This window comes from Papaver somniferum, chromosome 5, assembly GCF_003573695.1.
Source record: "Papaver somniferum cultivar HN1 chromosome 5, ASM357369v1, whole genome shotgun sequence".
Taxonomy (NCBI): domain Eukaryota; kingdom Viridiplantae; phylum Streptophyta; class Magnoliopsida; order Ranunculales; family Papaveraceae; genus Papaver; species Papaver somniferum.
Window position 1 is genome coordinate 165,353,033 of NC_039362.1, and position 12,880 is coordinate 165,365,912.

The window sequence follows — 12,880 nt, forward strand, 5'->3', positions numbered from 1 at the left end:
CATGATGTGAGGATTTCTAGATGTCTAGATAATTATACACATAACCTTGATCCTTTGACTTGCACCATGGCACTTTAAAAAATTCTATACATAGCTTGGTTTGGTTCCTTTCTTACTTCATGGGTTTGTCTTGTATTTATCTTGGTTTACATGATTCTTCCGATTTGGCTTCTCAAATATGTTTCTATTAGGTAAATGATCTATTTGTAAATTGTTACAGGGAAGGCTTAATGTCGTATAAGCAATTTATTCAAGAGCTTGAAGATGACATACTGCCGACTGAAGCTGATCGCAGGTATATTAGGGGCAGTCGCAGATTGATACAAAAATTTGATTTGCTTTCTTTATGCATTTATTTACGATGGAGTAAAATGTGCTTTTGATTGTTTAGGTATCAGGAATACAGATCAGAGTACATTTCTACTCAGAAACGTACTTTCTTTAATGACACAAGGATGACCAGTGGTAAACGCATTTTGTTCATTTTGACCGCAGTTGTTTGTGCTTATTTCATCTTTTGTATATTCTGACTGAATTTGGTTTTGGATATAGGCTGAAAGACAAATATCATCCAACAAATTTAGTATCAGTTATTGAAAGGTGAGTTTTACTTTCTTTTACCGAATGAATTATATTACTGGGTTATGGCATGTGTTGTGTATTAGGGGATGCTAGATTGCTAGTTTATTGTAACAAACTAATCTGTTATATTCTCAAACATTGGTATGGTAAGGGACACTAATACACTTGGGTTGACAAAAGTTGTCATTGGTATGTTTCATTGAATCATTTACCTTTTCGTCAGGTTTGAATTGTAGATCGATGCTCGTAGTTCTCTTACTGTAATTCATGATATATTATGATTTAACTTATTTTCTTAATATGGAATTGACTGGTAAACCCGGATCGGTAGATGGTTTTCTTTATAATCTGATAGCATCAATGTGAATATTGAGAACATGGTTTGCTTATTTATTGAGAAGGTATAATCCTACGACCCAGTTCCTTATTCATAGTATTTTCTGTTTGCATTTTTCAGGAGATATCAGTTTAGGGGTCTTGACAAAGATACATCTCACGGATAAGGGTACTGACGTTGTTGATGTAAGTTTCTTACTGCCTTGCAGTTCTTCGTTATATTCTCAAACATATCCTTCGGTCATGAAGATGTTTTGTCTTTTATTAGTATTCAAATTACGAGGTGGAAGAGATGTTCCAACTTCCAAGTATGATGCGGGGTATTTCTTAAGAATTTAAAGTTCTTAGATTGGTTGACAGGGTAATGTCTTGATTGACATTCTTGGGGTTCACCAGATATTATACGGAAAATTATATCGACTACAGTTCCCTTGGATCGGTGTTGTTAACCTTTACCAAGACAATATTAACAGAAGTGTTGACATGATTGTTGCTTGTCGCAGGGAGTGGGAGTATTCTGCAAGTACCCTTGATAGCTGGTGCTCTCCATGTTCATGAATTATTCCAAGATGCTAAGAAAAAGGTCAGTCTCTTGATAGTTGAACATAGTCCCTTAATACTGAACAACATCTTGGTAATCACCTGAGGTTCTCGTTGATATGAGCTAAAGAGTATTGGGTGCTTTCTTTTTAGGTCCCCAACCCCATAATACTCATGTTTGTTTCAAAGTCAACGTTGACCTGAAACTTCCAAAGTCTTATAAGTTAGGTGTGTGGCAGATGCTTAGAGTTAAAGCTGAGTGCCACTTTAAATGGTTTATTGCACAGTAACATGAATCTATGGGTACTGGCCAGCTGCAAATATACTATACCTAGACGATGTTGAGTTTTTTGTCTCTAGATTCACACTGACAATCTACTTATTAGTGACTGTAATCATATTTTTGAAGTCAGTGAAACTTGATTCACTTCTTAAAAATATAATAGGTGGGTTACAAAGTGTCTTGAACTGATTTGTATAGTAGATGTTTTCCTCGTGGTGTTTTGTATATGATGAAATAGAGGCTAACTTGTGCTTTGTATTTCCAGGTTCCCGATAGTGGTCATGGAATTACAACATCAATGGAGTGAAGCATAATACTAATCTGACGTGTGGGATAAATCTGGGATCGATGGTGACACTGAGAATATCAGCTCGTAAGTCCTTTATGATTACATAATACTTAACTATATACTCTTTTGGGAGTGGATTGAAACTACTGACATGTTTACTTTTCATTGAGGTTATGTGGTCCTTGGTAACATCTTGTTTATAGTACCGATAGGCTTTGCTTTGCCTCATCTAATTCACATATCTTGATTGCAGGTTTGGTGGGATACCTTCTATCAAGAAAGGGTTTGAATATCCTTCGTCATGGAAGTCCCCTTGGCTTATGAATTGACTGGCATCTCTGATTGTTGCTTTTCGATGTTGTAAATTTTGTAAGTTACAATGTAGGAAGTTTCTATGAACTCGGCAAGTTTTTTTAACTTTGAATTTGATACTTACAAGAATTTTGGTACTTAGAAGAATTTATGTTCTTCTTTGATTGAAAGCTATATGAATTGACTGAATGTGATGGAATGAAAAGGGTAGGCGGGTTATTGGAATTCCGGTGTATTTCTGGCAGTCAATATGGCCCTGGTCAATATTGACTGGTAGTAATTTTTTTTGCTGTTACAAAAAAACTCGTAACGGCCTGAAGGTGTTACGAACGACAGGTTACAAATTTCCGTAACGGCTGTAGTCTGTTACGACTTTCCACGTAGTAACGGCTCATGCCTGTTACAAACTCCGTTAGAACCCAAAATTCGTAACGGCCCAAATGTTTTTACAAAAAAATGTAACACCCCTTTTTGAAACAGGCGATAGCCGTTACAACCCATTTTAGTAACGGCTCAGTTCTGTTTATAATCCCAGAATTCGGTGTTAGCAAGCCACTTACAGACATGCTCAAGAAAGACTTCTTTATTTAGTCTTCTACCGCACTCCAAGCTTTCCAGGACCTAAAAAAGGCCATGACAACTGCTCCAGTACTTGCTTTGCCAGATTTCTCTTCCCCATTTATGTTGGAAACTGATGCCTGCTCCATGGGAGTTGGTGTTGTATTGATGCCATTTGGCAAACCCGTTGCTTTCTTTAGTAAGCATCTTGGTCCTAAAGCCTTAGCTCTTTCTACTTATGAAAAATAACTCTTGGAAATAGTTATGGACGTGCAAAAATGAAGACATTATCTTTCTCATACTCAATTCGTCATCAACACTGATCACCAAAGCTTGAAGTTCTTTATGGAGCAAAGAATGACTCAATCCTACAACAGAAATGTCTTATGAAGCTCTTATGTTTAGATTATGTGATTAAATACAAAAAAGGGCAAGATAACACCGCTGATGATGCTTTATCAAGACTTCCTCACTCCTCTGAATGTTTAGCTGTCTCATTGACTCAACCTCAGTGGGTTCAAGACATTATTAGCAACTGTGAAAATGACACAGTTGTTCAGAAACTCTTGGCTCGGTTATTAGTCAATCCTTTTCACGAGTCATTTTCTTTGCAAGGAGGCATACTTAGGTACAAATCTAGACTTTATATTGGTGCTGGCAACAATATTAGAGCTTTTATCATGCAGTCAGTCAATGCCTCAGCTATTTGTGGTCATTCAGGGATGTTAGGTACTTACACTAGAGCCAAAACCTATTTTTCTGGCCTAAAATGAAACAAGACATTCTCCACTTTGTTTCTACTTATGATGTGTGCCAATGTAACAAGCATGAACATACTGCTCCTGCTTGCCTCCTACATCCCTTGCCTATTCCAGATACTGCATGACAACATATATATATGGATTTCATTGAAGGATTGCCACTCTCAAATAGAAATTATATCATCTTATTGGTTGTTGACAGGTTAACAAAGTACAACCACTTCACTGCCCTCAGCTATCCTTTTACAGCCATTTCTGAAGCTAAAGAATTCTTGCATCACATCTTTAAGTTACATGGTTTACCTTCTACTATAGTATCTGACAGAGATAAAATTTTCATCAATCAGTTCTGGCAAGAATTATTCAAGTCCCTTGGCACCACTTTAAATCTCAGTATTGCTTATCACCCTCAGAATGATGGCCAAACTGAGAGAACTAATGCATGTTTGGAGCAGTACCTCAGATGCATGACTGATACCACTCCTAAACTTTGGGCAAACTGGTTAGCTCTAGCAGAATGGTGGTTCAACACCAATTACCACACCATCCTTAAAATGTCTCCATTTCAGGCCCTATATAGATACACTCTTCCACATGTAGTCTTTGTTATACACACTACTACTTCTGTGGCATCTGTTCAAGAGTACTTGCAAGAAAGGTATCATATATTGCAACTGCTTAAGGAGGACTTACTAAGATCTCAAGACAGAATGAATTTCTATACTGATAAATATAGATGTGACAGGTCTTATATTATTGGTGACAGGGTGTTTTTGAAGTTACAACCTTACAGGCAATCCTCCGTGGCTCTGAGAAAGAATTTTAAACTCTCAGCCAAATATTATGACCCATTTGAAGTCTTACAGAAGGTTAGCACTGTTGCTTACTGATTGAAACTACCAGTGGGTTCAAAAATACATCTTGTATTTCATGTGTCTCAACTGAAGAAAAAGATTGGTCAGCATATGGTTCCAACTCCATCTCTTCCATTGGTAGACATCTCTGGTACTTTCATTGTTGCTCCTGTTGCTGTTTTGACTAACAAAGAGACTCTCTGTGGTGGGGTTGCAATTAAACAAGTAATTATCCAGTGAAAAACTCCCAGACTGAAGATGCTACTTGGGAGGACGTTTCACACATTCACGCTCAATTTCCTGAGTTCATCCTTGAGGACAAGGATATTTAGAAGAGGAGGGTGTTGTCATATGCCTATTAGTTGAGTTAGCCATATGATTATTGGTCACATTCTGAGTGAGTTGAATGGTCGTTATTCTTTGTACATGTCACTTTGTTTTTGGTTATTAGAAATATGTTAGTTAGTCACAAGATTATTAGGGTAATCGTGATCTAACGGCAGATAAAGAGAGAGTTTGAGTGAAGACAATAAATGATGTATTTATTGCAAATTATTTGTTGAATCTGGTAAGAGGAGAAAAACTAATTCAATACAGGCTCATTCCTTTGGAAGAATAGATTACCGTTACGCGTTCTTCAATACCAACTTGTTGATTCGTAACAATAATGAATTTCAGATTTTATTTCATCATTTGTGTTATCAACTGATAATGGAGCAGTAGCTTAGCTATGCACAAATGTAGTGATACTGAACTGGCCCATCTCTGTTGCCCTCCTATAATCAACTAGGTTTGATTAATTATCCGACGGTGAAGAAGGAATACATTTTTTTTTGCACAATTTGGAGTTCCAGGAGCTTTTTGATTTTGGAATTTCTTTGTATACTTTGTACATTTGTACTTCTTCTTTTTTCTCTAATATATTCCCTATTTTTTTTTTCTTTTTTTTGTGAAGGAATGCAGTGATCAAGTTTACTTGTCACATGATCATTGAATTTGTTTTCAAAAATCGTAATGCTTTTCTCTTTCTAAAAGAACCAAAAAAATTAAAACCATTTGAGCTCGAGAATGATCATCATTTAGTCTTGATTACCATCAAGTTTACAAAAAGTATCGCAACGAGAAGGACAGAGTCTATAACTAACAATTGAGCCAAATGGTTCTAGCATAGAGACACCCTACAGTTATGTGGTTAACAATCTTAAAATGATACTTGCATCTCTGGTATATCTTGTCTTCTAAGCTTATGTTCCTACCAAGTCTTTTCCTAATAGGACATTAATGATAATTTATGAGCTAAACTGCAAACTTTTGGTACTAAATATTTTACGTTGTCAAATTTTGAGTTATGAGATATCACAATTGAATATTTACAGATGACGGTGTTATAACCGTCTTCTTCTTTTAAATGAATTCAACCTTTGCATAGAAAATATTTAAAATAAAATAATGCTATATTTATTTGGTGGAAATAAAGAGAATATTGAAATCTTTCAACGCGGACTGCGCAGGAGTCCTGGTCAAGGATACCCTAAAGAATGGATGCGGAAGTATGATGATCACGTGAAGTGACTCATTCCTCACATGTTCACTTAATTTAATATAAGTATTATTAGTATTACGTATAGATTATGAGTAAAATGGGTAATTTGTTTTAAGGTTAAAGAATATAATAATATCGGAACTAGAATTAGGTTGCTGGTAGTCAAAAGTATTATTAAAATGTTAGGTTCATACTTCATACTACTTAACAGCGATAGCTTAATTCACTTGGGTTCAGTTTTGGTTAGGTCCACTAATGATGATTATGCCCTTATGGGGGAAACCCGAGTCTCCCAGAGCAGCGTTTGAGTAAATGCATCATTTGGATTGCAACTCCATAATCATTCATTTAAGAAAGAAAAGAAAAAAAGAGCTTTTGTCAGTTAAAACAACAAAACCCTAATCTTTCTCAGTCTGATGAACTGATGAACTTTTTTCTTGGTCAAAATAAAAGCAAGTTAGAACTAAAATAAAAATCATTGTCCTAATCTTTTGGTTAATCAAGCTCCTATGTGTTTGTTTCTCCCCACACTTTTATAATCTCTTTGGGGACCTCTAGCATCACAAGCTTTTTAGGTGTTTGTAGCTACTGTTTTTGAACTTGTATATTTATTTAAAAACTATAGAATGTAAAAAGAGTTGATAAAAAATTCCATGGGGACAATATCATCCCATAAATTTGGTTATACTCGTCCACTGTGGATGCTCTTAAGTTGTTTAAATAGTATTTGATGCACCTTTTTGTTTTTTTATAAAAGTAATGACTAGAACTTGATGTGTCAATGGGTTGCCTGGAATTTAGGATCTTTGTCCTTGGAATTTTTTAAGAGTTTAATTACGTGATAGAGTTAGTTCATCACTCAAGAGAAAAAAACCATATAATCTTCTTTTTCAATCTAAGCACATGCAATTTACTTAGTTTAATTATAATCTAACTCAATATATTGGGAACACTTCGAGCTTGGACCATTTTTTTTATTTTTTTCTAGTTGTATTAATTACTTAAACAAATGCAAACGAAACACACTCAACGAGGGCTTTTTGGAGGATATTTTTTTTTTCTTCTAATTGCACGCTAACTTCTTTTTGAGCATAAAATTGTAAAGACCATGTGGAGTCCACCTTTAATCACATATTACCTTGAGAATGATACTTTCACATTAGTTAATTACAGTTAGATTAGTTTGTCATTAGACAACTAAAACATAAAATATTAGCACCTTACACGATTTGTTAACCCTGACCATTTGATCGGTGGGTTCTATTTTGAGTATCAATCCAAAGCCATTAAAGTAACGAGGCATTGATAGTACTATTTTACTTAAAACTTTTGAACGACACAATTAGGTTCTTAACGTGTCTTGCTAAATGCACTCTGACCAAGGCCCTATCATTTCATGACCAGCTCTAGGATTAAGCCTATGTAAGAGGTGAAGTTCGGCTTTGGAGCTTTTTCCAATAAGTTTTTTTAATGGTTTAGTTTTGGTTGATAATTGTGCTCCTACTCGTAGTGTTAACAATCGTAGAGTTTGTTGTTTTTGATCGATTATGTCCAAAATCTCAGTACATCTTGTTATGCATAATAGACTAGGTTCCACGAGAATGCAAGTGAAGATCGAGGAACCCTATAACAATGCTAATAATTACGAACTAAAGATTCTCATCTAGATATTAAAAATTGAGTTATCAAGATTCTCATGCCCATCTTTTAGTATTTAAACAACAAAAGAAGAAGAAAAATAAACCGTATAAAAGATTATAATGTAAATAAAATCTTCTACCACGTGCAAAGGATTTAGAAGAATTGATTTGTTAAAAGGGTGAGCTAGTTTGTATCTAATGGTATTGTTAATTTCCGTTCACACGCTTGAAATGGTTCATATATCATAATCAAATGACCATGTTAGATAGTAGATAGCTACTAAATTGTTGAATGAGTCAAATGGATCATGCATGAGATGGATACATCTTGAATGATTATAAGTCCCATGAGAGCATCTCCAAAAGAAGGTGCAAAAAATCTTATGTGGCTTTTTATTTGGTCCTTTAATTTATGAGGTTTTATGTATAGAGTAAATATAAGATCTTGTATCTAAAAAATCATCTCTAGCGGTAGTGATTTTTTTTGAAAAAATAATGAAAAATATGACTTGGAGGTGGAGCCGGAGGTGTAGATAACACTTTCTTGAACACCTTCATATTTAGTAATTGGTCCCTCCTACTTTGTAGGACCCTACTATTGGAGATGGATTTATGCCAATCCTATGTGTCAATAAAAAAAAAAATTCACCTTTTGTTGGAGATGCACTAAGTATACTACTGTACATTTGTCCCAAAATAAGCGACGCTTTCTTTTTTAAAAAACAAAGAAAAAAAGTGACGCTTTTCCCTTTTAAGTTTTATACAAAGTATTTTAATAATCAGTTAAAAAATGTAAATATTGTAATGTTGATTGTGTAAGTTAAAATATTTCCCAACGATATAAGATTTACAAATACCCAATTTTTAGTCTAAGACCTACATTATTTTTGAGTTTTACTGCACTATTATTGTTTCTAATAGGGCAATTCATTCGACCAAACAACATTTTTATATGGATTAATCTTGTTAGCTTCATCTCATGTGAGCAACAAAAGTACACAGAAATGACAAAAAAACTTAAACAAACTTTAATACTAATCAAACTAACGACTCTAAAATTACAACAAAGAATTATACTAACCAACTCTACAATTTCACATGAATTGTTTGGAAAGAACTAATTTCTTCAAACCAATTACCAATCCTGCGAAAGATAAAAGAGTTATGATCATAGTTTGATCTCTCCATCTCCGAGGATTTTATTGGTAATGGTTTGTCGAAGTATTGATTTCTTCCAAACCTCTCAGATCTTTCTTGGTCATGGGGTAACAAAGTAACTGAAAAAGATCAAAATATGAAGTAGTCGCCCGAGATAACATCTTGCTATTGTTTCTCTTTGAGTCATTTGATATTGGATTTTTTTTTTAGATTATAGTTGTTGTAGTGAGAGTTGTCGTAATTGCTACCACTGACATATTTGAAACTAGTGATTCAGTTGCTACGTTGCTGCTACAAGAGTTGGTAACGAATAAATTGTTGAAACCGAAATAACAGAATTTGTTGATGAAGAAAAAGATGCAATATGGTTGAAACAAAGGAAATCGATCTATTTTCCTTGCGCACAATGAAAACCTAACTTCCCAGGGAATCAAAACCACGAGACAAAGGGGAAAATCAAACAAATCCACGCTCAATAAAAAAGGTATAATAGGCGAATTGACATGGTTCGCTCGGAAGATCTTAACAGATGACGCATAGGTTTTTTGGAGCTCTCTTATCTAGTGAGAGAAAAGGGTTCTACTGCATTGTTACACGTAAGAGTACATATATCGATGTTTTTTATTTCAAGAATGAACTTTTGCCCTTATTATTTTTTTCTACAATTACGAAATTACCAAATTTTTATGGATGAACGAATATTTTTCTTTTCTTTTTAAAAGCACCGTGTGGAGTATCTGGAGGCCAATAATTAAATTTTACCTTACAATAATAATAATAAAAATAAACATCCCTCGAAACAAAATCCAATTTCCCCAATCCTTTTGCTAATATATATTTTTCTTTTTTTTTTTCTTTTTTAGATGCTTATAAAGTACAAAAATTAAAACAATAATGCCGGGGTTCTAGGCTAATTTTTTTTGACATACTTCATGTCGACATATATGTTTCGAGCTTATGTCATTTCGTAGTTGTAGGGTTCATTGGATTTAGTTACAGATCTCTTTTACAATATGTGTGATAGCATAAAATCCTATATAATCAAAGATTAATCCTAAGTTGTCAGATGTTCAAGAACATATAAATTAGGTAAACAAGTGTAAAGTAGCTATTGACGGATTTACGTGGTTCGGTATGAAACTTACATCCCTGACCTGACATCAGGATTGGAGAATCTGTATTAAAACAATTTGTAAATAAATAGAGCATATTCAATTGATGGACCCAGTAATTCTGTAACTATTATAAATGTGTACATGTATGCCAACTTTCAGGACTTTCCCTAGCATAAACCTCGTTATTTCATCACGCCAATATATACACCTTTTATGCTATATAGATGACAATATTTATATTTAGAATAACATTTGACGCCATTCTTGAATTAATATACTATCGAGAGTATTATGTTTAATACATAGTCATATTAATATCGTCTCAAGTCGCAAACTCCCACGGCCGAGTTTCTTTAACACACTATAACGACACTATCTTATTCAAATTCGTTCTGGAATAACATTGCGCTTCAATCTATACCTGACATATTGCCATAAACTAAAATCATAGATTGTAGTCATATGATGATCACATCATAAGGATTGTGGCACATCGGCTAAGATCATAATGCATGCAGCTATTGCAGCTCATAGTGCTTCGGCTAAAGTATGGACTGATGGCCTAGCTAGTTGGAGTCATCCCAAAACAATCGGCTAAGTCCATGGCATGGCTAAACATAAATTGGCAAGTTATGGCCAGGCATATCCACTACCGCGCCATAGCATAGCGCGTGCCCTTATCGCGCCTTGGCAGCCACGGCCAAGGCCATAACATAGCAGCGTCATTATTGGATCTTGGTCAACCGCGGCCAAGGCCATAGTGTAAAGTGCGATATTTTAGGATCTTGGCCAGCTTCGTGGCACAATCATGATAACTTGTAAGGCCACGTCAAATCAACGACCTAAAAGGGATCTAATCCTGACTCATGCTCATCTCATGGTAGCTTAGCACAATTCCTCCCCCATCTGCCGTGGGCAAGGTAAAACACGTTAAGGAGTTACAAAACCACAACTTTCCTGGTCAGCGCGCCATTAAAGGACATGGCACGCCAAACTCTAATATGGAATTAACCAACCTCGCGCCAACAACTCTAACTAGATCTAAGCCAAGGCTATTGAGTCATCTTATAGATCTCAACATCTCATCTCATTAGACCAATCATAACGTCACTGGGGGCCATGGCAGCGTCCTTATAGGCCACTACACTACTTGCTATTTTATCACCATAAATAAGTCATTCAAAGGCCACGCGATAATTTAGCACGATATCTCACATAATATGGTATGGGATATTTCTCTTTATCTTATGTTGTGGCATAAAGTGTGCGGACATACTGTGCCACTTTCATGCGATTATCATGCCGTGCTAAATCATAGTATCTTAACCAATGCGCCGAGCCATCCTCTAGCACAGGCCACGAGCATTTCGCAATACCACGGATGGCCTTGGACAAGTTGTTTCTCATGACAACTTAACCAAACATGATTCAACATGCCTATAAGGCATGTGACACATCAGTTTCTACGGTTTAGCCTAAAATAATATGAGATCCACAACTCATCTAAGACACTTAAGAAACATAAAACAACGTCGCATAGGTGATTCTTCATGGGATATTGGTCTAGTGGTCTACGATAACATGCGACGTGGCAACACCTCATGGGAAAAGTTAAAGTAGTGGTACGGTTTTAAGCAGTTGGAGAGATAATGGGCGCAGTATAGAGGAGTTTTCCAGAAACTTCCATGATTTATCTCACCTCATACCCATCATCTCCATAACCTCACGACCTCCACTACTTGCGAGAAAGGCAGTGTGTATTCCAAAATACTATAAATATGCTACTTAGCATATTCAGAAAACATAACAAGCTTTGATACCCAAAAGCTCTGTTATTCTTTATATTTTTCAATGCCCAAAACACACAATTCAATACCATTGCCATTTTCTCAATACTTTTTTGCTTCCCTCCCCTGAGATCAACCCATCTTCCTCTCCTCATGACCGAAGCAGGACGGAACGACTATTATCGTAGTTTAGGGTTGTCTAGTTCGAACCTAAAAAAGAAAGTACCACAACGGTGTATTTGTTTTGTTTAGAAGTAATTTTTAGGTACTAACAATGGGTTTCACTATATTTTGAATATCATAAAAAGTTTATTAAATCTAATACATTCTCTCAACACAATATTTTCCACCCTTAATAACCAAGTTACCTATTTGTAACCCAAGCGTTTATATACAATTTACTATAGCACGTAAATTGTTCGATAATTTCAAATATGTTTTCCATTACTAAATGGGGGTCCGGACGACAAAAAACCTATCAGACTGGTCTAGGGGAAGCGCCTTGTAGTAGATTGCGAGACAACGCCTCGTAGAAAATTTTCTGGTTTTAACCGAAAAACCTAACTCAAATTTAATTTGAATTTGAATAGTCGCATCTCCTCTCATAATTCACCATTGAAGCCTCTTGGAGGTGTCTGATGGAGATTATGAGGCATCTCCTATGGAAAGGAATCCTCCTATAAGTAGTGAAGATGTTCACTCATTCAAACACATCAAAAAAAAATTGTTTCTCTCTTTTAAGCATTATGGGAACTTTCTTATTATATGCTATTGGTTTGATCAAGGGGTACAAACTTTCAAACCCAATTAACCAAGTTACCTATTTATAGCCCAAGCGTTTATATACAAGTTACTGTAGTACGTAAGTTGTTCGATATTTTCAAATATGTTTGCCATTACTACATGGGGGTCCAGACGACAAAAACTCTATCGGACTAGTCTAGGGGCCACGCCTTGTAGCAGATTGCGAGACAACACCTCATAGAAGATTTTTTGGTTTTACAGAAAAACCTAACTCAGATTTAATTTGGATTTGAATAGTCGTGTTTCCTCTCATAATTCACGACTGATGCCTCTTGGAGGTGTCTGATGCAGATCTAGAGGCATCTCCTAGGCTATGGA

At 35.5% G+C, this 12,880-nt stretch overlaps 1 long non-coding RNA gene across 1 annotated transcript; it reads left to right on the forward strand.

Moving 5' to 3' along the window:
- Nucleotides 1-229: 229 nt before the first annotated feature.
- Nucleotides 230-2,104, forward strand: LOC113278071. The gene is made up of 6 exons (XR_003325284.1): nt 230-295; nt 392-465; nt 553-600; nt 1,040-1,104; nt 1,422-1,501; nt 2,007-2,104. It is a non-coding gene; the product is annotated as an uncharacterized LOC113278071 (long non-coding RNA).
- The last annotated feature ends 10,776 nt before the right edge of the window (nt 2,105-12,880 follow it).